Below are 20,162 nucleotides of genomic sequence, written 5' to 3'. Positions count from 1 at the left end.
TTACAGAATGACTTGGCATTTTATTGCACACACGTTATCGCCGGAGTGAGGATGAAATGAGTTGACGGGGAAGATTGACCCTTGCCATTTCCATTGCTGTAGCGACAATATGCGACTTGTGCTATTTTTTTCAAAATGCGACACCAGCCTCGCTGTCATTTGCAGAACAAGATTAACAGGTTTATATTCTAGTACTAACGAACTAAAGACTATTGTTGTTTGACACGAACACAGGACCATAAGGGATACACCAAATGATTTTTCGATTTTACTACACAGTGGTTTCGATCAACGTCCTTTAATCTCTTGGAAATAACGATCCCAATTTGATCTTTAGAAAGATTAGAGTCAGTACTCACTAACATTTTCGTCTTAAGAAGCACAAACCCAGCCATGTCCGAACCCCCAATTAAACCTCTCTCCGGTTAGCTAACAGCTAGACGACTCTGCTCAGTGGCGGCGCTAGAAGCTAAAGCAACATAAAATTACACAACTAATGCCAACAGCGGCCTCTTCCACATCAGACCTGCAGAGGGGTTTGCAGCCACATCATCCCGCACCTTTCAATCGTAGTCCTGTTGGTCACATAACTCTAAATCTTTCGAAAGCAGAGACTTAACTCTAAATCTTTCGAAAGCAGAGCTAACGAAAATCTCTTCACTGTTTCAGGCTCCAAGGAATACCCAATGTCGTGGAATTCATAGACTTTTTGAATTCAAAGAAGCTTCGAAAGGCCTGTTCCACACACAAGAGTATGACTGATGTTCAAATAATTAGGCTTTTCTACTTGCTCCAGACGTCAACGAATATAAACCACTTTGCAACGGTGGAATGAATAAAAAAAACTGAAGAAAAGGAAAGTGCTATTTTTTAATGAGGTTGTACTAAAAGGATTGGTGAAAGGAGATATATACTATGTTTTCTGCTACCGCGGGCATCCACGACCTCTAAGAATTTACTAAAAGAATACACTGTCTGTTGTAGGTTGTATTGTGCTTTACTAAACTCGTGCTATTAGCTAATTTCGGCCGTGAGCGATTATCAAGCACATTTGCTATATGATATACTACATATCGTGCTCATGACACGCTTTGTCACATATAATAAAACCAAAAGTAGTACTCCATCGCCCGCATCTCGTGGTCGTGCGGTAGCGTTCTCGCTTCCCACGCCCGGGTTCCCGGGTTCGATTCCCGGCGGGGTCAGGGATTTTCTCTGCCTCGTGATGGCTGGGTGTTGTGTGCTGTCCTTAGGTTAGTTAGGTTTAAGTAGTTCTCAGTTCTAGGGGACTTATGACCACAGCAGTTGAGTCCCATGGTGCTCAGAGCCATTTGAACAATTTTGAAGTACTCCATCCTGTTGGATAGGACATTAACAAACAGCCTATGCTGCTTTCTGACAATATCTCAATAGTTACAACAAAATGCTCAGAATATGTTCAATGACGTCATACTTCTTGTGTATAGGCCAGCCCAAGTCTTTCAGTAAAACCAACGTGCATTGCGATTATTTTCCAAATTCAGTTGCATTTCAGATTACGAAGATCCACCCTCACGATAAGGCTCTGTTCCCTACAACGGAAATGCTACTACCTTGAACGGTTGTGAAGCGCTTTCCCTGACGACTATTGTTCACTCAGTGACAGTGTGAGTGTGGCTTTGGCCTGTTATGACAATTTAACGAATGTAAAATCCTTACACGAAATGAAACCAAGACAAGCTCGTTGTCGATGCGCGATATGGAGTGCCCATTTCCTACAGCTAGGAAATTTCTTTTAATTAACAAGGCCACATTCATTAGCGGTCCATACGTGACTGCTCCGCGCATCGGCGGATCGCTTGTCCACCACAGCGTTAGGTCATAGATACAGTCCGCGTCCTTTCATCTGTCCTGTTCCCTGCTACGTACCGAAGCAGGCAAGCGGCGGAGAAAGTGGGCACAGACTTAGAAAGTGAGAGTGCTTCTTCCGCCTGCTGAGCTGGTAGATGGGCTAAGCCTCGAGTAGGCACCAGACAGCTTCTGCGCACGCTGACTCCACGCGGACTTTTCGCGAAAGTACGCTGCAGACGTCAGACAAACCACCTACAAGGCGTATGCATAGTCGCTGCAATATAATACTGTTGTTGTTGTTGTGGTGGTCTTCAGTCCTGAGACTGGTTTGGTGCAGCTCTCCATGCTACTCAATCCTGTGCAAGTTTCTTCATCTCCCAGTACCTACTGCAACCTACATCCTTCTGAATCTGCTTAGTGTATTCATCTCTTGGTCTCCCTCTACGATTTTTACCCTCCATGCTGCCCTCCAATACTAAATTAGTGATCCCTTGATGCCTCAGAACATGCCCTACCAACCGATCCCTTCATCTAGTCAAGTTGTGCCACAAACTCCTCTTCTTCCCAATTCTATTCAATACCTCCTCCTTAGTTATGTGATCTACCCATCTAATCTTCAGCATTCTTCTGTAGCACCACATTTCGAAAGCTTCTATTCTCTTCTTGTCCGAACTATTTATCGTCCATGTTTCACTTCCATACATGGCTACACTCCATACAAATACTTTCAGAAACGACTTCCTGGCACTTAAATCTATACTCTATGTTAACAAATTTCTCTTCTTCAGAAACGCTTTCCTTGCCATTGCCAGCCTACATTTTATATCCTCTCTATTCCGAACATCATCAGTTATTTTGCTCCCCAAATAGCAAATCCTCGTTTTGCTTTTGTTGATGTTCATCTTATATCCTCCTTTCAAGACACTATCCATTCCGTTCAACTGCTCTTCCAAGTCCTTTGCTGTCTCTGACAGAATTACAATGTCATCGGCGAACCTCAAAGTTTTTATTTCTTCTCCATGGATTTTAATACCTACTCCGAATTTTTCTTTTGTTACATAACCATTTCCAGTCAACGATCAGTTCAGTTCGACTAGAGGACCCCCTTCATTCCCACAGCCCACACCATTATTGAGCCACCACCAGCTTGCACAGTGCCTTGTAGACACCTTGGGTCCACGACTTCGGCCGGCCGGAGTGACCGAGCGGTTCTAGGCACTACAGTCTGGAGCCGCGCGACCACTACCGTCGCAGGTTCGAATCCAGCCTCGGGCATGGATGTGTGTGATGTCCTTAGGTTTAAGTAGTTTTAAGTTCTAGGGGACAGATGACCACAGCAGTTAAGTCCCATAGTGCTCAGAGCCATTTGAACCACGACTTCGTGAAGTCTGCGCCACTCGAACGCTACTATCAGCTCTTACCGACCGAAGTCGGGACTCATCTGGCCAGGCCCACGGTCTTCTGTCGTCTAGGATCCAACCGACAGGATCACGAGCCAAGAAGAGGCGGTGCAGGCGATGTCGTTCTGTTGGCAAAGGAACTCGCGTTGGTCGTATTCAGCCATAGCCCATTAATGCCGCACTGTCCTAACAGATACGTTCTTCGCCTATGTGCCACATTGTTTTTCGCGGTTATTTCATGCAGTGTTGCTTGTCTGTTAGCAATAACATCTCAACGCAAGCGCCGCTGCTCTTGGACGTTAAATGAATGCCACTGCCTTGTCCGTGGTGGCACGTGTTACCTGAAATCTAGTATACTCGCAAACTCTTGACACCGTGGATTTCGGAATAATGAACTCCCTAACGATTTTCTTAATGGCATGTCCCATGCGTCTAACTCCAACTACCGTTCCTCATTCAAAGTCTGTTAATTTCCGTCGTGCCGCCATAACCACGTCGGAAACCTTTTCTTGTATCTGAGTACAAGTGACACCTGTCCGGCAATGCATTGCTCTAAGTTTATACCTTGTGTACGCGTTACTAACATGTGTATGTGCATACCACTATCCCGTGACTTGTCACCTCAGTGTGTACACACAAGATGTAAGTAAAACCCACATTTACATTCTTCAAGCAGGGTAACAGGTTAAAAGAGGAGTGACATGGTACGATCATGACAACTTTTAATTGCGGTTGCTCCAAGCAAAAAATTATTCGACAGCAGCTTCATCCGCACATAAGGAACTGCAGGATCAACGTGTAACAATTTATTTTACCACTCTATACTTCAGCAGCTTGTATCCCATTTAACATTCAGCACATCGTACTTTAATAATAAACATAATCTACGCCGTATCACATGCCGGTGTAAGTCGTATCTAACAACCACCTAAACTTAGAACATTTGTGAGATCCCATTGAAAAAAAAAAAAAAATTATCGCACGGTATTAAGTGCTTTCAGTATATAAAACATTTTACGTTAATTAACGCAAATATTCGTGTATATTAGGTTTCATAAGTGAGAAAGCAACAGAAAAAACCATGTACACTATCGAACAATGTTTAGCATCTACCAATGGAGCTGTTTAAAGCCAGAATCTCGAGTGACTAAACGAAGATCCATTGTTGACTGTGGATAATTTTTGTTTCTAAGATCGAACACTGCAACTCAGTGCCATGACACTATCAAGAACTCTGACACGATATTATTATTATTATTATTGCGTTATTGAAGATACATGTAATCCTTACGCAGTCAATCCAGTCCAGACTGGTCAATGACGTAGAACTGATAATAAATAGTAATAAACATGTGCCAGCTTAGGTCTCTTACAGCCAGCCGTACATACGCCATATAGCCCGAACAAAGAGAGGTGTTGCCAGCTGTGCGTGGCCAGTGGATGATTTTTAGAGTAACACGACAATTACAATTCTTGTGACTCTTAGTATTCGTATAGTGTCTACTGGAAATCTGTGTTGCTTAAGAGCAATATTATCTTTACAGGGTTAACTATTTAAATAATTACGTTGGCAATTGAAGAATCATGAAACTTAAAAAATAAAATTGTGATTTCGTCATCACCTGACGGGTACGTTTTATTACTGACTGGACTGTTTAACAATAATTCCTTTTTCTATATACTGTAGCTAATCTGCAGCACTTTAATACGTGGGTCAGGTCTGTCTTCAGTTTTAAAGGACCCGAGGGATTAACAAACCTTCTTTAGATATTCACTGGTAGTTATGCTTGGTATTGTTCCACAATGAGCATCGCATGGGTGGATGACGTCACAATGATTCACTTGCACGCGAACTGGAACGGACGCTCTGGGCGTGTCCTCAGGTGAGCCCTCACGCCACCCTTCGAAGCCGACACCAGCGCCGCTAGCGGAACTCCTGTGTACTCTTCCCGCATCGCACCATGCCACGCTATTTCACCTCATGCTCTGACGGCCAATGGTTGCGACTCTTGGTGATGACGTCACAGTTGCCACGGAGATCCGCGCGTCGTACGATACTGCTTCTCGAGGAACTGGTAGAATACAGAGGAAATTGCGAAGCAGACGATGACAAGCTATATTGACTTTACCCGCTATCAGCAGCGAGCCGAATACACTAAGCAGTGCATTTCAGTGTAGCATTGTTCTAGTTTGACGAGTTAACTGCGGCTAAACAGATTTGGATAAAAAGCCAAAATTGTGTTCCAGGTAAATGGCGGACCTTGTTCGTGATATTCGAGACAAACACTGCTTAAAATCCAAAATGCAACGCAATTTCAACCGAGTTTTCAGTTCTCTCAAAACCTTCGTACCTGATATCATAATGCCTGTAAGGAATTTCCCTGGTGTAGATTCCATATCGTTAAGACGCAGTTCCTACCGCGCAGCCTGCAGCTGCGGCCATCGCAGTGTGATTGAAGTGCACGATAGATTCCCACGAAGAGGTTGTGACCTGCGGGTGATGGCAGTGCACGAGGAAAATTATTTTTCTGATTTCCTCGTCGTAAAAAATCCTGTATATAAAGGAAATAAAGCTACATCAACTACTGAATTAGTTTTCCGATAGAGGGTTTCCTTTTCATCAGTTTAAAAAAAATCTTTCGGGTTTGCTAATCTTCTTTCCTAAATAATACCAATTCAACTTTGAGAATTTTTTCCGTATCTTACTGTTTCACATCACAGCGTGATGATAAAGTGGCTATTTTTTTAATGGTTGATATTGGTCATAGCTATTGTGATGCATATAAATTTACTGGTCAGTGTCATGCTAATTGTTAGCTTCAGTCGTGTGCAGTTCGTTGGCGTGGAAGCACGTTTCATGAAATAATGATCGCGATTTATTCTTATATTTTCTGCAGGTAGAAAATGATGAGGAAGAAGATGGCACACTACTCCAACAGTTAAACAATGGAGGAGATGAAATATTCCATTCTTTAGGACAAGGATTGACGAAAGTTTCTTTGTGGCACCGTGGGTTCTTCAGATTAAACACTGCCCAGTTTAAATGTGACCTACATCTAGTCCAAGAAGATCTCAGAAAAGACTCATCAAACACACATTTGCATCCAGTAACACATGAAAAATCTGACGTAACAATAAGGTAAGAGGAATCAAAATACTTCGTAGACTACAGTGATTTAGTTACCATTGGTTTTGTTGTGGCACAATGACAACCATTTACAATGATCTCCAATTTGCTACCCTATCAGGCTGTGCATAATCAGCTTTGTCCAGGAATGACAAGGAAAGTAAATAATGATTGGTTTCATAACGCGCGTCCCGCGAAACCGTTGCCACTAACGCCGGCCGGAGTGGCCGAGCCGTTCTAGGCGCTACAGTCTGGAACCGCGCGACCGCTACGGTCTCAGGTTCGAATCCTGCCTCGGGCATGGATGTGTGTGATTTCCTTAGGTTAGTTAGGTTTAAGTAGTTCTAAATTCTAGGGGACTGATAACCTCCGAAGTTAAGTCCCGTAGTGCTCAGAACCATTTGAACAATTTCGTTACCACTAACGCAATGTCATGCAGAAGGCAGCCTTTGCAACACACAGTCAAATGAACCCGTGAAGTACGAGTACATTGAAAACTGTGTCATAGTGCACGCAGACTCAGTGCTATTTTGCATCAGGCCAGTAATTTAGTTTAATGGCGCCAAATTCAGTCAGTATCTCGGCTACGTGACGAATTGCACGTGGAGAAGAATACCTCAGGCAAGGCAAAATTGAAGGTCAAATGTCGGAGTACGCTTACAGATCTGAAAAGATGGGGCGAATCAAGCAATAAATCTTGCAGCAAAGCTTATAATGAAACTAGAACAATGCTTTCCAACATTGAGAACGTCGGAAAGATCTTTTGACTGTCTACTTAAAACTGAAAAGTACCTTCTTATTTATTTTAATTCAAAAACACACACAAAGCACGCGCGCGTCTTGCAATTGCGGAAATAGATTGTTACGCAAAACACTAACCTAATGGTTTCTGTTTGATAGTTTCTCGAACGTTTTCACCAACGCATCGATTACGTTGCCTTCCTTTATTTTATAGCAACATAGGGTATTTCATATTCACAAGCACTCCTGTTCTACGGAATCAGTAGCGACACAACTGTATCATCACTTCAACGAGCCACATGGCCGATGCTCTGTATTACAAGAAGCGACTTACATGGAGTGCAGGTGTGACGAATTACTAATTCTACTATAGCCAACGGGTGTGCGGGCTGAAATATACTAGTCGAACTTCTGCTTTCCACTTTTCTGGGTCGCACCTGCTACATTATTCAGTTAAATTACCAGGCTGAATACTTAAGTATAAACTCCTTTAGTTACTAAATCACTCGTCACTGAGCATAAATATAGGCCTATACTGAACCAGACGTCATTTCTGTGGCAGCCTATGAGTAAAGAACTTTGCTGCTTTCTTCCCAACAGGAAACGCGGTCGTCAGAAGCAATGCCCGTGACGACAACGGGACAAGCCGCAAGCCAGCTGGGGCAATCGCCTTCCACGTGGCTGTCCATCACCGGTCTAAAGCTGCAACACTGCCAGTCTACGACACCGAGGCAGTCAACTAACCGCCGTATCGTAAAACCTTTACCTCAATATTTATTGGTGCAACTACAATGCAGGCGAGGCGCTATAAAGGTATTTCTTGAGTAGCACCTTTGTATTGGCTTTATTTTCCCACTCAGTAGTAGTGCTCCGTCTTTTAACTACTTACAGATTCAGATGACGAGTTGGTGATGTCAAACATGACACAGTTATGGCACTACTAAAAGTGAAATAACACCTGGCACCAGCGCTACAAAACACTTCGCAACACAGACAAAATATTGGGCCTATCAAACTACGAGAATTCGAGTCACTGTATTAGTTAACAAATCCGTCTCTAGGCAGACAGAACTAAAAAACTTGAAATCAAGTAGGAGTATAATGAATTGTCTCGCAACAAATTCGGAATTTTGTGGTAAGGTTCTATGGGACCAAACTGCTGAAGTCATCGGTCCTTACACTTACACACTACCTAAATTAACTCTAACGTAGGCCAAGGACAACACAAACACCCATGCCGAGGGAGGACTCTAACCTCCGACGGGGGCAGCCGGGCAAACCATGACAAGGCGCCCATGACCACGCAGTTACCTCCCGCGGCCGTCTCGCAACACATTTCTTGTATAAAATGTTCTTGATGATCTTGTCACGATACATTTGGATACAGTTCCAAGCTTTCATCGTCCTCCAGTGGATTCTACAAGAACGCAATCGTCAAAGATATGACGTGAATCCAAAGATGCAAATGATGTAGTAGTGCTCCATTTAGCCAATAATTCTGTCGATTCAAGCTATCATTGACTTCGTTTACGACCGTCACCTCTTCCAAAAGACGGAAAGCGTATTTCGAGAATAATTATCGCTGTGGTGTTTACATGTTAAGCTCTGAAGCCACGTTAAATATGGCGTATGGAAAACAGCCGTTCGAGTTTCTGATTTGGAGAACACAGTCACAGTTTCTCGTGACTTAAATATTACGGACTGCTTCAGGCTTAGTCTAATATTTCTGCTTCTCCTTCCTTGCACAGTTAGTCACACTGTCCATTTTAGTCGAATATTTTAAAAACAATGACAGCCCAAGCACGTTCCATGTGCGTTTACATGGGAGCGAAAAATCGATGCGGAAGTGGTTAACAGGGAGCTAAAAACGGATTTCCAGAATCGATTTTGGCGTGTTTACTTGACCTACCTGAAGCTGTATTGGTAAATCCGTTCATGAAATCCGTCTTTGGGAGCGCATGGAATCAATATCTATAAATATCACTTTCTTCTCAGACAAAGACAACACACCGCTTTGAAGAAAACTGAATTGAAATTTAACGTTACATGGCAGTCCAGAGTTTTAATTCCATGATATTTATAAACTGTTTAATGAAAGTAGCATTTAAAAGGGCATTAACCCTGTTAAACGACAATGTCAAAGACACTCTGGGGTATATAAAACTCCAGTATGTCTTATTTCTAAAAAGTACAGTATGCTTTTTTTCCTGTAGTTTATAAATCAATGCAAAATTAAAAACCTATTATTCTTTTTAAAAAAAATTATTAGCATTAGTATAAGAATCAACAGGTAGGTATAGAAAAAAACAGACTAAAACTTTATGCTCCTTTGCTATGCAATATTAAAACTAAGACAACTATGTAACGCACTGTAGCGATAATGACAAACACATTCCGAAGAAATAACGTTAAATTTGCTCACGAAATGTTGTTGCAGATTTTTGCAGTAGTGTTTCGCAGCCACATGGTTCTTTGAAACTGTTTTTCACTCGATGCAGTCAAAGCACATCTGCACTCTGTGTTCATCACAAATGATTCTGGAGCACGAAGTGCAGATATTTTGTTTTTCTGTCACAATTGAGGGGACAGAAATTGCATCTTCTTTTGTTCCTGCCTACTTCTACTGATCGCCCTGCTTGGTCGGAAGGCACATCTTAATACATCGTAGATCACTGTGTAAAGACTGCGTCAATGAGTCACCACTTCAACTCGTGCCCGCAGAATAGGTTTTACAACTGATAATAATAGTTGTTTCACGAATGTTTTTTTCACCTTTGGATTTTCATCGCTTGTAATGTACAGAATCACTACATTTATAGTACTTTGGTCCACAATATCATACCAGACACAATGGCCAGCGATTCTATATATTCGACTTACAATGTAGGTGTGACAGTTAAGTCAAACGAGCTAGGGTCTCCTTTAGTTACATTATAAAACATTATCACTTGAGCTTTATTTGCAATTTCATTAACTTCTTTGCTGCGATGAGTAAGGGATAAATCGAAATGTTTCTGTTTCTCTTTGGCGTGTCACATGCAATAGGCGTCAAATACAAACAAGGAAACACCTTCAGCTTTCTTGGCAATAAAAGATAGTGGTAATTTTCTCTTGTTATACCGAACAGAGACATGACTTGGTTGACTGAAGGTCCTCACATAGCAGTATAGTATTTTTTCTTGATTAGGTGGTTTCATTTTACCGGCATATTAATGTGTGTGAAATCTTATGGGACTTAACTGCTAAGGTCATCAGTCCCTAAGCTTACACACTACTTAACCTAAATTATCCTAAGGTCAAACACACACACCCATGCCCGAGGGAGGACTCGAACCTCCGCCGGGACCAGCCGCACTTACCGGCATATGCTGCTGTATTTAACACGCAATACTTACTTGAATTATTGAGCTTTACAATCTTTATCCTATATTTATAACGTTTACTTCTCATGTAAATCCCGAATGGACATCTATCTCAGAGTCCAGAATTGCTCAGCTGATTTGCCGGTAATCCAATCTCAGACATTATCCTACAATTTTAAATCTGTCCCCCATAATATAGTTGTTCGATAAACAGAACTTCTAAAGCTGACAGAACAAATTTGTTCTAAATTTCTATGACAGTTTCTGTACTCCATACAGACACAAAAAACCAAGGAATGATAGTTCGCTTTCATGTAAGTCATTATGATAACTTTGACACCAGTCTCAAAAAAGAACCCTAGCTGTTGTTTATCTGTTCCAGTTAGTTTGGCCAAATAAGTAGATTCCACGACTCAACTCTGACTTGTCCCTTGGCAAGTGTTAAACGAATCAGCTAATGGACCGACAATCTTTTCTGGTTCTTGAATGCTCCACAAGTCGTCTTTTCTCCCAATACGAGCTGCCACATTTCTAATTCTGTGAAGGTGCACTGAACATTTGTAAGTCCAGAACTGTGGCCTGAGAATCTTGCAGCAGTCCAGCATATGTCTGAATGGGTTTGAGCTTACACTGATCAGCTAGAACACTACGACCACCGACCTACTGTCGATATAAACCCTTCAGGCAATAGCAGCGTCACCTGGCGAGGCATGACTGCTAATCAGACGCACGCACGGTGCATCTATTTTCAGTGAGTGTGTTGTCCATGAGTAGCTTGGGGAAGGTGTGCAATCAGCGTTTGATCGAGGGCAGACTGTGATGGCCCGGAGATTACGCACAAGCACTTCGGAAACTGCAAGCCTTGTCCGTTGTTAAAGGCGTGCTGCGGTGAGCATTTTCAACACGTGGCGAAACCAAAGTTAAACCACAGCCAGACGTCGTAGGAATGAGCGGCCACCCTTCATTATAGACACTATAGTCTGGGCAGACTGGTAAAACAGGACAGGCGGCGAACTGTGGTGGAACTAACATCAGACTTTTAACTGGACAGAGTACAAGTGCACCGGAACACTCCTAACGATGGGCCTCCGTAGCCGACGATCCACGTAAGTGCCAATGTTAACGAATGGTTCAAATGGCTCTAAGCACTATGGGATTTAACATCGGAGGTCGTCAGTCCCATAGACTTAGAACTACTTAAACCTAACTAACCTAAGGACATCACACACATCCATGCCCGAGGCAGGATTCGAGCCTGCGACCGTAGCAGCAGCGCGGTTCCGGACTGAAGCGCCTAGAACCGCTCGGCCACAGCGGCCGGCCCCAATGTTAACACATCTGAAACTACTACTGAAATAGGCACGTGCCATCGGCACTGGACGATGCTTTGGGTTTGGGGTTGTTTTGGGGAAGGAGACCAGACAGCGAGGTCATCGGTCTCATCGTATTAGGGAAGGGCGGGGAAGGAAGTCGGCCGTGCCCTTTGAAAGGAACCATCCCGGCATTTGCCTGGAGCGATTTAGGGAAATCACACGATGCTTTGTGACAGAGCATTGCAGGGTCTGATGAATCCCAGTACCTTCTTCATTATGCCGATGGGAGAGGGCGAATCCGTTGTCTTCCAGGGGAGAAGCTACTTGACACCTGTACTGCAGGACGTAGACAAGCTGGTGGCGACTCCATGATGCTCTGGGGGACGGCATCCATGAGTCCAGTGGAGCTAGTGCAAGGCACCATGATGGCCGAGGAGTATAGTACACTGGTTGCAGAATACGTACACCTCTTCATGATCATCATGTTTCCCATGCGTTACGTCGCACGGCCAGGAGTTCGATGGAGTGTTTCGAGGACAACAGTGGCGAGTTCCAACTAATGTGCTGCCCCCCCGCCAGAGCTGAACCCGACCAAACACATCTGGGATGTGACTGAACACGGCGTCACGTCCCCGGAATTTACGGGAATTAGGCGACTCGTGTGTGTGTGTGTGTGTGTGTGTGTGTGTGTGTGTGTGTGTGTGTGTGTGTGTGTGTGTGTGTGTGCGTCACCGCTGTTATCTGTGTCAAAGGTGGACATACTGGCTATTAGGTAGAGGGTCATAATATTCTGTCTGATCAGTGTACATTACCACCTCCTCCATCTTCATCAGACACTTCAGATTCCTCCACAACATGGAATGCCGGCCGCTGTGGCCAAGCGGTTCTAGGCGCTTCAGTCCGTTACAGAGCTACTGCTACGGTCGCAGGTTCGAATCCTGCCTCGGGCATGGATGTATGTGATGTCCTTAGGTTAGTTAGGTTTAAGTAGTTCTAAGTCTAGGGGACTGATGACCTCAGATGTTAAGTCCCATAGTGCTTAGAGCCATTTGATTTGAACAACATGGTCCGGATCCTCATCAATAACACAACCACTGGAAAGACACCAGCGCCACTGTGTTCAAGTTATAGTGTCATTATTTACTTCCGTTATGTCAGTAGATTGGACGTAACAGAAAACACTAAAGTAAAGCACAGTAGATAGACAACAGGAAACAGCACTTGATGCGAACCCCACGCCAAATATCAACATAATTTACAGGCTGACCAACATTTGCCAAGGCTAAATGGAACTGATAATAACGAAAAAAATATAGTGTATGGCAATTGTGTAATACAGGATTAAGGATGTATTCTAGTATCTGACAACTATCAGTTTTGAGAGAGCTGTTTTGTTTAGTTGTACTGAAAACGAAGTGGAAGCACAATAGATAACGTAAAATATATTTGCTCACGCACATGTACTCATTACCAAATATGCAAAACAAAATGTAAACAGGTCAGCGCGAAAGTAATAAAGGACATGATCCTGGATTGCTAAGTACTAGGTTATCGTTGTTAGCGGTACTCCAACAAATAGGCTGGGCAACAACATCCCCCACGTTTTCTCGCCTCAGTATGATTCGGCAACTAATTCCCAGTTGTAAATACTTCACGAAACTCAACAATGGCGTTGCCATACACTACACGATTAGTGAGTAAAAGATGAGTCAATTCTGGTCAAAAACTGAAAGTTGGTTTCATGCAGCTCTCCATTCCTATCAATCTCTCTCTCTCTTCATTTTAGCATAACTGCTGCATCCCACATCACAGATGGCTAAATTTGTCCCCTTTCCACGAGTCACTCCTCCAAATTAAACAGAGCCCTTAGCTTGTCTACCTGCTGCGCTCGTTGTTACCCAAGTTTTCTTTCTGTTGCATGTGCATATTTAGCCGTCAGCTACGGCACATTCCATTCCATTAACCATCCCACTGGTTCCCTTTCAGTCTCGGCGTCTACTGTTTGTCAACAAACCTTACCTTGATTTTTTGTCCACAAGAAGCATTTCGTAATTCGTGATAGTCCTGTATCTCCCTCACTCTCTCTTTAGTATTCAGATTAAAGATCAGTGCTGACACAGCAACCTACCTTACAGCTTTCCTGACTTTAGCCTCTTGGATCACTCCGTCAGCGTCGACTACTCCAGTCTGCTTCGCATTAGTCATATACAAGATGTCAAGTTGGCCGATCAGCTTCCTAGTCCTGAATCTGTAATAGTCGGTAATTGTCGGATGGCTTTGGTCGCTAGTCAACTGTTTTTGGCAACAGCCAGCGTTACGTAGCTCACAGTACTGTAGTTTTGACTGCTAGGGGTGCATCCCTGTACACCATATCCCACCGTAAATAGCATAAAGTAATGATGCCGCAATAACTTTTACTTATGTTTATCTATTGCATGGTGCAGTAATGACGATATACTATAGTCCATGCGATGTAGTTCATAATTAACACCTTTGGCCCCGTTTGGTAAGCAGACTTACGTCGAAAGCATGTTGAGGCGAGGAGCTGGAAAGCTCCGCTGGGAATTACTCAGCCGAAGAGCTAATACACACGCGTGGCTAACACAGCTTCATTTGTGACCCTGCGCTAATTGAAAACGGCGACCGTGCTTAAAGCCGACACTCCGCTATACAGAGCAAGGAAAGTTCGCTTCCACACAAAACTACTGCAACTTTAAAAACCATTTTTTTCTCAACGACAAAACACACTGTTCGTTAGATATTTTTCTTCTTTTATTTATGTGGGCAGCAATCACTGGTTTTACTTAAGCAGTTACCAGCGCTATCTGTAATCTACAACCATCTTCAGCTCCAATGTTGTAGCATAATCATGTGCCTCTGTGCTTCGAGATTTCTTATGCCGCGACACTGGTTCTGAGGATGGCTGTATATTACAACTTAAACCGACAATGTGCAAGTAAAACCTGCGATTGGTGTCCAGATAAATAGAAGAACAAGAATAACACGGTAATAGTGGTATGACAAACGAAAGTGCACGATCCGCCTGGAATGTCTACACGTTTTTTTCTATTTATTCATTGACTTACAATGAATGTAAACCGTCAGAATATAAGCATGCTCTACTTCGGTCACAGTTCAGAGAAATACTTTTTATTTGTAAGATGTGATTGCTATCATTTGTATATAATATGTATTTCATTACAGTAACTAACTTTTTTCCATCTGGTATTGAGAAAATACTGTCATTTCATAAACTTTCACTTGATATACGATTCTAACAAAACCTCTGTAATGTTCCATTTTGCTGAGGAGTCTTCAAAGCAACTGCGTGTCTGACCAGATACTGCGTAATCACCTGGACTGATTACTAGGCGCCAGTCTCAAACTTCGTGACATGATGGACGCTGGACGGCGTGGCAGAGGGAAACCCCGCCCACTTGGCTGTGAGCCTGTATGTGCAGAGGTGCCAGACTGCGCGGAGGCAGCACCAGATAACCAGCTCTGGCCGTGGCCTTGAAGCTCACGCGACCAGCTGACGGGCCATGAGCTATCTGTGTCACAACCTCTCCAACACCACTCACGTTGCCGTTTCCGCCACGGCTTCGCGGCGCCCAAACGTCATATCATACATAGCCTTCACAGCGGCTCGCACCTACCCTTCTCCACCTTACGGAACGAAACTATGCTACACCGTCTGCAATCGATACAGGGTGTACTGCGATAGCGATGCTCTAGGAATTGATCGATCGATCGATCCTTCCCACAGTACCAGCATCATTAAAACCGTTCGAAGATCGGAAGAAAAAACTTCCAACAGGTTCATGTGTAATTAGTAAAGCAAATAGGTGTTCATCGACGGGTTGAAAATAAAGAAAAGCGCGTCTTCCCCTAAGTTCTCTGGTTATGAACTAAGTTAAGGCGTTCCAAGTTACGTCATGTTCTTAATGTTACCGTCCCATGAGTAAAACGCTCAGAGGTAAGTTAGAGAGGAATCTGGTTAAAGAAGAAGTGTGCTCTGCACGTTTGAAATGATCGTATATTTTCAGCAGGCAGGAAATACTGTTTAAGACGTACAGCTTCCTTCTCTGGTGTTTATCCTGTCCCACGGGCCTGCTGTTTTCACGATCTGGTAAATTTATTTTCATTTCACTTCGGCGCTGTGCCCGTTCCATTTCAAAACTATCCATAGCTACTTCTGTGCAGCAAAATTACTCTTGCTATAATTTGTTAGGTTTATGGTACCTCGAAAAATTTATCAAACAACAGTTTCAATAATTAGTCTCCCTCATTTTCCAAACCCGAAACAAGAGTGGAAAACGTCATTGCTATTCGATATTCGAATACGGCGTTAATACTGCGTGGTTGCTGATGGGAACAGCTGAATTCATATATATCAAGTGATCTCCACCGGTATTTAATGCTTTCTGATTGCTGCCTACGTTAACTAATGGACAACTCTTGAGTTTACGCCGAGCACAACTACGAAATTAGAAATGACACGAGGAGATGAGTAACTGAATTTATGTTAGACGCATTAAACGCTGTGTATGCTTGCAAGTATTTCGATACGTGTGTGTTCCTGCATATCCTCTGCATTACACTTACGCGAAATACTCTAGGAATCACTAGACTCGTTTCTCAGATTACATACATATTTTCCTTTCTAAACTAGCAGCCTCTTGCGATTCTGTCTGAACTCCCGTCAAAAATCGCTATGCCTAAACATTTTCATACGAAGTTGGCTGTGTGAAGTGTATATCAAATTCCTACAACCTGATCTGACGATCCTACAAAAGTAGCAGTAATCTGGACTATTGATCGTTAGATAGCCTCCTTTGCTGAAGCGCTATAATTGCCCGTTATGACTGCAACAATCAATTACTTTCATTAACGAACACCGAAATTATCCTGTTATTTAATCGACAAACATAAATTAATCAGCACTGCTTTAATAGAAACAATTACATGTTCTCCTTTGCTACGTTCATTGTACGTATTTATGGCTAGCTTCCATTCACAGTTAAAGCAAAAATACCACAACAGAGAGAAACGATTACGTACCAAACAACTCATTACATATCTATCAAGTTGTTCAACTATTTCACGCTCTGAAATCTCATTAGATAGCTCTTATTTCTGAATACGGATAAATAAAAATGCGAAATTTACGATTTTTTTAGCGACTTGTGTGTCACTTCTCACGAAATATGGCACTGGACGTAATGATGGGCCAATACGGAAATGCTTACCTGCAACGAACACCACTTGCAGCACAATTAAAGCCTTCGTTGTCTTCCATAAATTTTGTTAATGATTCCTATATAACTAACACGTTACGTCATGAACGTATAAATACAACGTCTCTCACTTCGTGAAACGTAAAACTTCAGCAGCCTTCGGCTTCATCAATAAGTACTCGCAAATGGAGTCAAGTCTTCTCAAAAATATACGGCGTAGGGATATGAAATAGATGTCACATTTGTTCAGTAGCGGAGAAATAAAGTGGCAGTCTTCAATTCATTACTACGGTACGGTCAGAGAAATTAGTTGCAAAAGATTCAAACCTATATTACAATACTTTGTGGCTAACACCCATGGAATTAGAAGAGGGAAAACAGAGCAATGGAAGCAACACACTTCACTACAATTTTGGAGTGGCAAGAACGTTCTGGAAAGATGTGTCCAGGTGGCGTTCCAGCTGCAGCATCGAGCACTCGATAGGAAAAAAATTAGCAAAAAATCGACGACATGGGGAATACTTAAAAACGGCTTGGTAACATACGTTTGTAGGAGTGACACTTTTCCTACGTCCGGTATACACCGCCACTAAAGAACAAGTGCTTCGTTTCAGCCTAGCGTTGCAGTAATCGGTGAAAATTGTGGTCCGACATTTATATCAAAAAATCTATACCGAAGTTACGTTCCACGTCATCAATTCGTTTTACCGGTACCTACGAGGAACCGTTTACAAATGTACAACGTGGATTCCTCTGTTGCTCGTTCAGATATAAGAATAAACTTAGGGAACAAAGGCAATTACTTCTATTAAATATGGGGCAGAACAATATGGCTGTCTATTGTTTCGCCATACAAAAATTGCAATCAAGAATTTTATTTACAAACTGTAATGGAGAAAGTTTGATCGCGTTCTGAAGATTTGACAGGAATCCTCTCTTCAGTAGACAGGAGGCACACTATTCTGAACCGTTCTACGGCGGATTACGTAAAACCCTAAGTGATCTGCCATGATTATGGCAATTTGACAGAATTAAGCAGAGCAAAGTCACATGAAGGTTACCAGATGTGAATCAATTCGATACAGCACAGAATAACTTCTTCCAGTTTGAATTCAGCTACTTATGCACATCCGTTAGAACATGCGAAACTAACTGGGGACAAACGAAGTGTTTCTGTGATTTGGATTTGAATTTCAAGCGCGGACTCATTGAAGTTGGAAATTCTAGCAGTTTCTACCCATGTAGTCTACTTAGCGACCAATTAAACATCATGTACTGAGGTGAAACGAGTACAGATCTATGAATTATCGTGCAATGATTTAGGAAATCCGTAGTGACGTATCGTAAGCTATCTAATCAAGCGATGGTTCTTATTTAACTGAAGAGTAACTCACACCGAGCAAGCATTTGGCAAAGACTGCTTTACGTAATTTGCAAGTTACACACAGAAAACAAAGCAAAAATTTTATCACCTACATTGTCTATAACGTGTTAACGTCAGAGTTCACTCACTGTAAATTAAATTTATCTAACAATCTGATATCAACAACATAACTTTCTGACAATAGCGAGCTCAAGTTTTTAAAAGGCATACCATTTACCGACGTTCCGCCCCCTCAATGTGCTTCGCATGCCTTATTTCGCAGGAAACGTTCATCCGCCACACAGTAACGAGCAACATGATAATTATAACAACGCATTGTACCCTTTTGAGGTGAATGACCGCTAGAAGCAATGATATATTTCAGACGGGACTTTCGTGTCCCCATATCCGATTATATTACGATTTTTTTCCCCCAAATAGATGAGAAAAGCAATGAAGGTTTCAACTATAAACTCTCATCACACGTTTTCAGGTACAACGAAACCAAACAGAACGTTTTGGGTAAGTATCTATGATGTCGCAGAGAGAGCGGATTCGACATTCATTTTCCTTCCAGGCAGTGCAAAAGTGACAGCTAGTTGTTATATCTCTGTTCACGATCCGCCATTCTTCTCACTAGTAAATTCGCAGCCTCGTTCTTGCAGATTACACTGCGGGTGGTAGATTTGCACACGTAACATGGTGATATAAATGCTACTTTTCTTACAAACTAATATTGTACATCACCATTATTGATCTTAGTGGAAATTTCCAATTTTCGTTTGGCGTCTTCAAATGATTCGTTACGTACCTTTGTCGACTTTTTGCAATTAGAGGCTTAGTGAGTATACTTCCTTTGTTCGTTGTGTATGTTGTTGAATACTTTTCATTACACTGCAATCAATCATGTATTTGCTAGAAACAAATACTAACTTACACTTCACGTTTCCGTATTTAATCTTGGTAATAATGTAAGTCCTCCTCTCCTTCTGAATTAGCACCGGAAATTGTGGACTTGAACGCTTCTCCACAAAATATTTCGTACCACCGACAATAGGATATTCACAAGTCTTACTAACTACTTCACGTTACACTGCGGAAGATACAGCAGTCGAACTCACCACTAGCTCCTTTGACGTTTTCCAACGAAATCCTGTCTACACCAACAAGCCACCGACGTTCAACTGGCTGTGGTCGGCAGACAGCCGGGTCTATATCTCCGCCGCTCACGTGTTCGCCTGGGCGGTTGCGGGTTGGCGGCGAGTCATCGCCTGACAGCAGAGGGGGAAGCGGCGGGGAACGGGGCGGGGGCACCTGTGTTCCCGTGGGCGCGCAATGCAAGTGTGCTGAACGGAGGCTGGAGTCCAAGGGTCGTGCCGGACCACGCGACCGACATGATGCAATCCGGAGCTGATCACTCGACGCTCGTCTTGTTTGCAAAAAGAAGAGTAACATCTCTACTTATTACAGAGGGCAGCACTTCTGACTTGCTATCGGTGTACGAGATTGTGGCATCTGCTTTCGTTTACATCAAAAAGATTCCGTCCATCTCCATTCTTTCTCCTTCGTTGCCCTTTAACCAAATCAGCGAAATTAATTTTTCATTATTTTGTCACCAACAGATCTTTCGAAAGCTAGACGACCAAAACGCAGAACGAGCCAAACAGCTTGTCCGATGTACATGCCAAGTCTACGCGTTTGTTGATACAGAAAAGGTAATGATGTTCTTAGAAAATTGCTAATGTATTCACCTTAATATTAATGTACCAATATTAGATAAACAACATCG

At 42.7% G+C, this 20,162-nt stretch overlaps 1 protein-coding gene across 2 annotated transcripts in view; it reads right to left on the bottom strand.

Annotated features, from left to right (window-relative positions):
* LOC126235876 (acyl-CoA Delta-9 desaturase-like) overlaps window positions 1-19,644 on the bottom strand; it is a 60,253-nt gene extending 40,609 nt beyond the window's left edge. Inside the window, exon 1 of one of the 2 annotated variants that reach the window (XM_049944784.1) lies at window positions 19,495-19,644. The gene's annotated coding sequence lies outside the window, so the exon portion shown is untranslated. Of the gene's footprint in view, window positions 1-19,310; window positions 19,442-19,494 lie in introns of those variants that run through there. The other variant, XM_049944785.1, reaches the window with a different exon arrangement.
* Window positions 19,645-20,162: the final 518 nt, after the last annotated feature.

This window comes from Schistocerca nitens, chromosome 2, assembly GCF_023898315.1.
Source record: "Schistocerca nitens isolate TAMUIC-IGC-003100 chromosome 2, iqSchNite1.1, whole genome shotgun sequence".
NCBI classification, from domain to species: domain Eukaryota; kingdom Metazoa; phylum Arthropoda; class Insecta; order Orthoptera; family Acrididae; genus Schistocerca; species Schistocerca nitens.
Note: the sequence above shows the minus strand (reverse complement) of the source record. Positions and strands in the feature narration are given on the sequence as shown.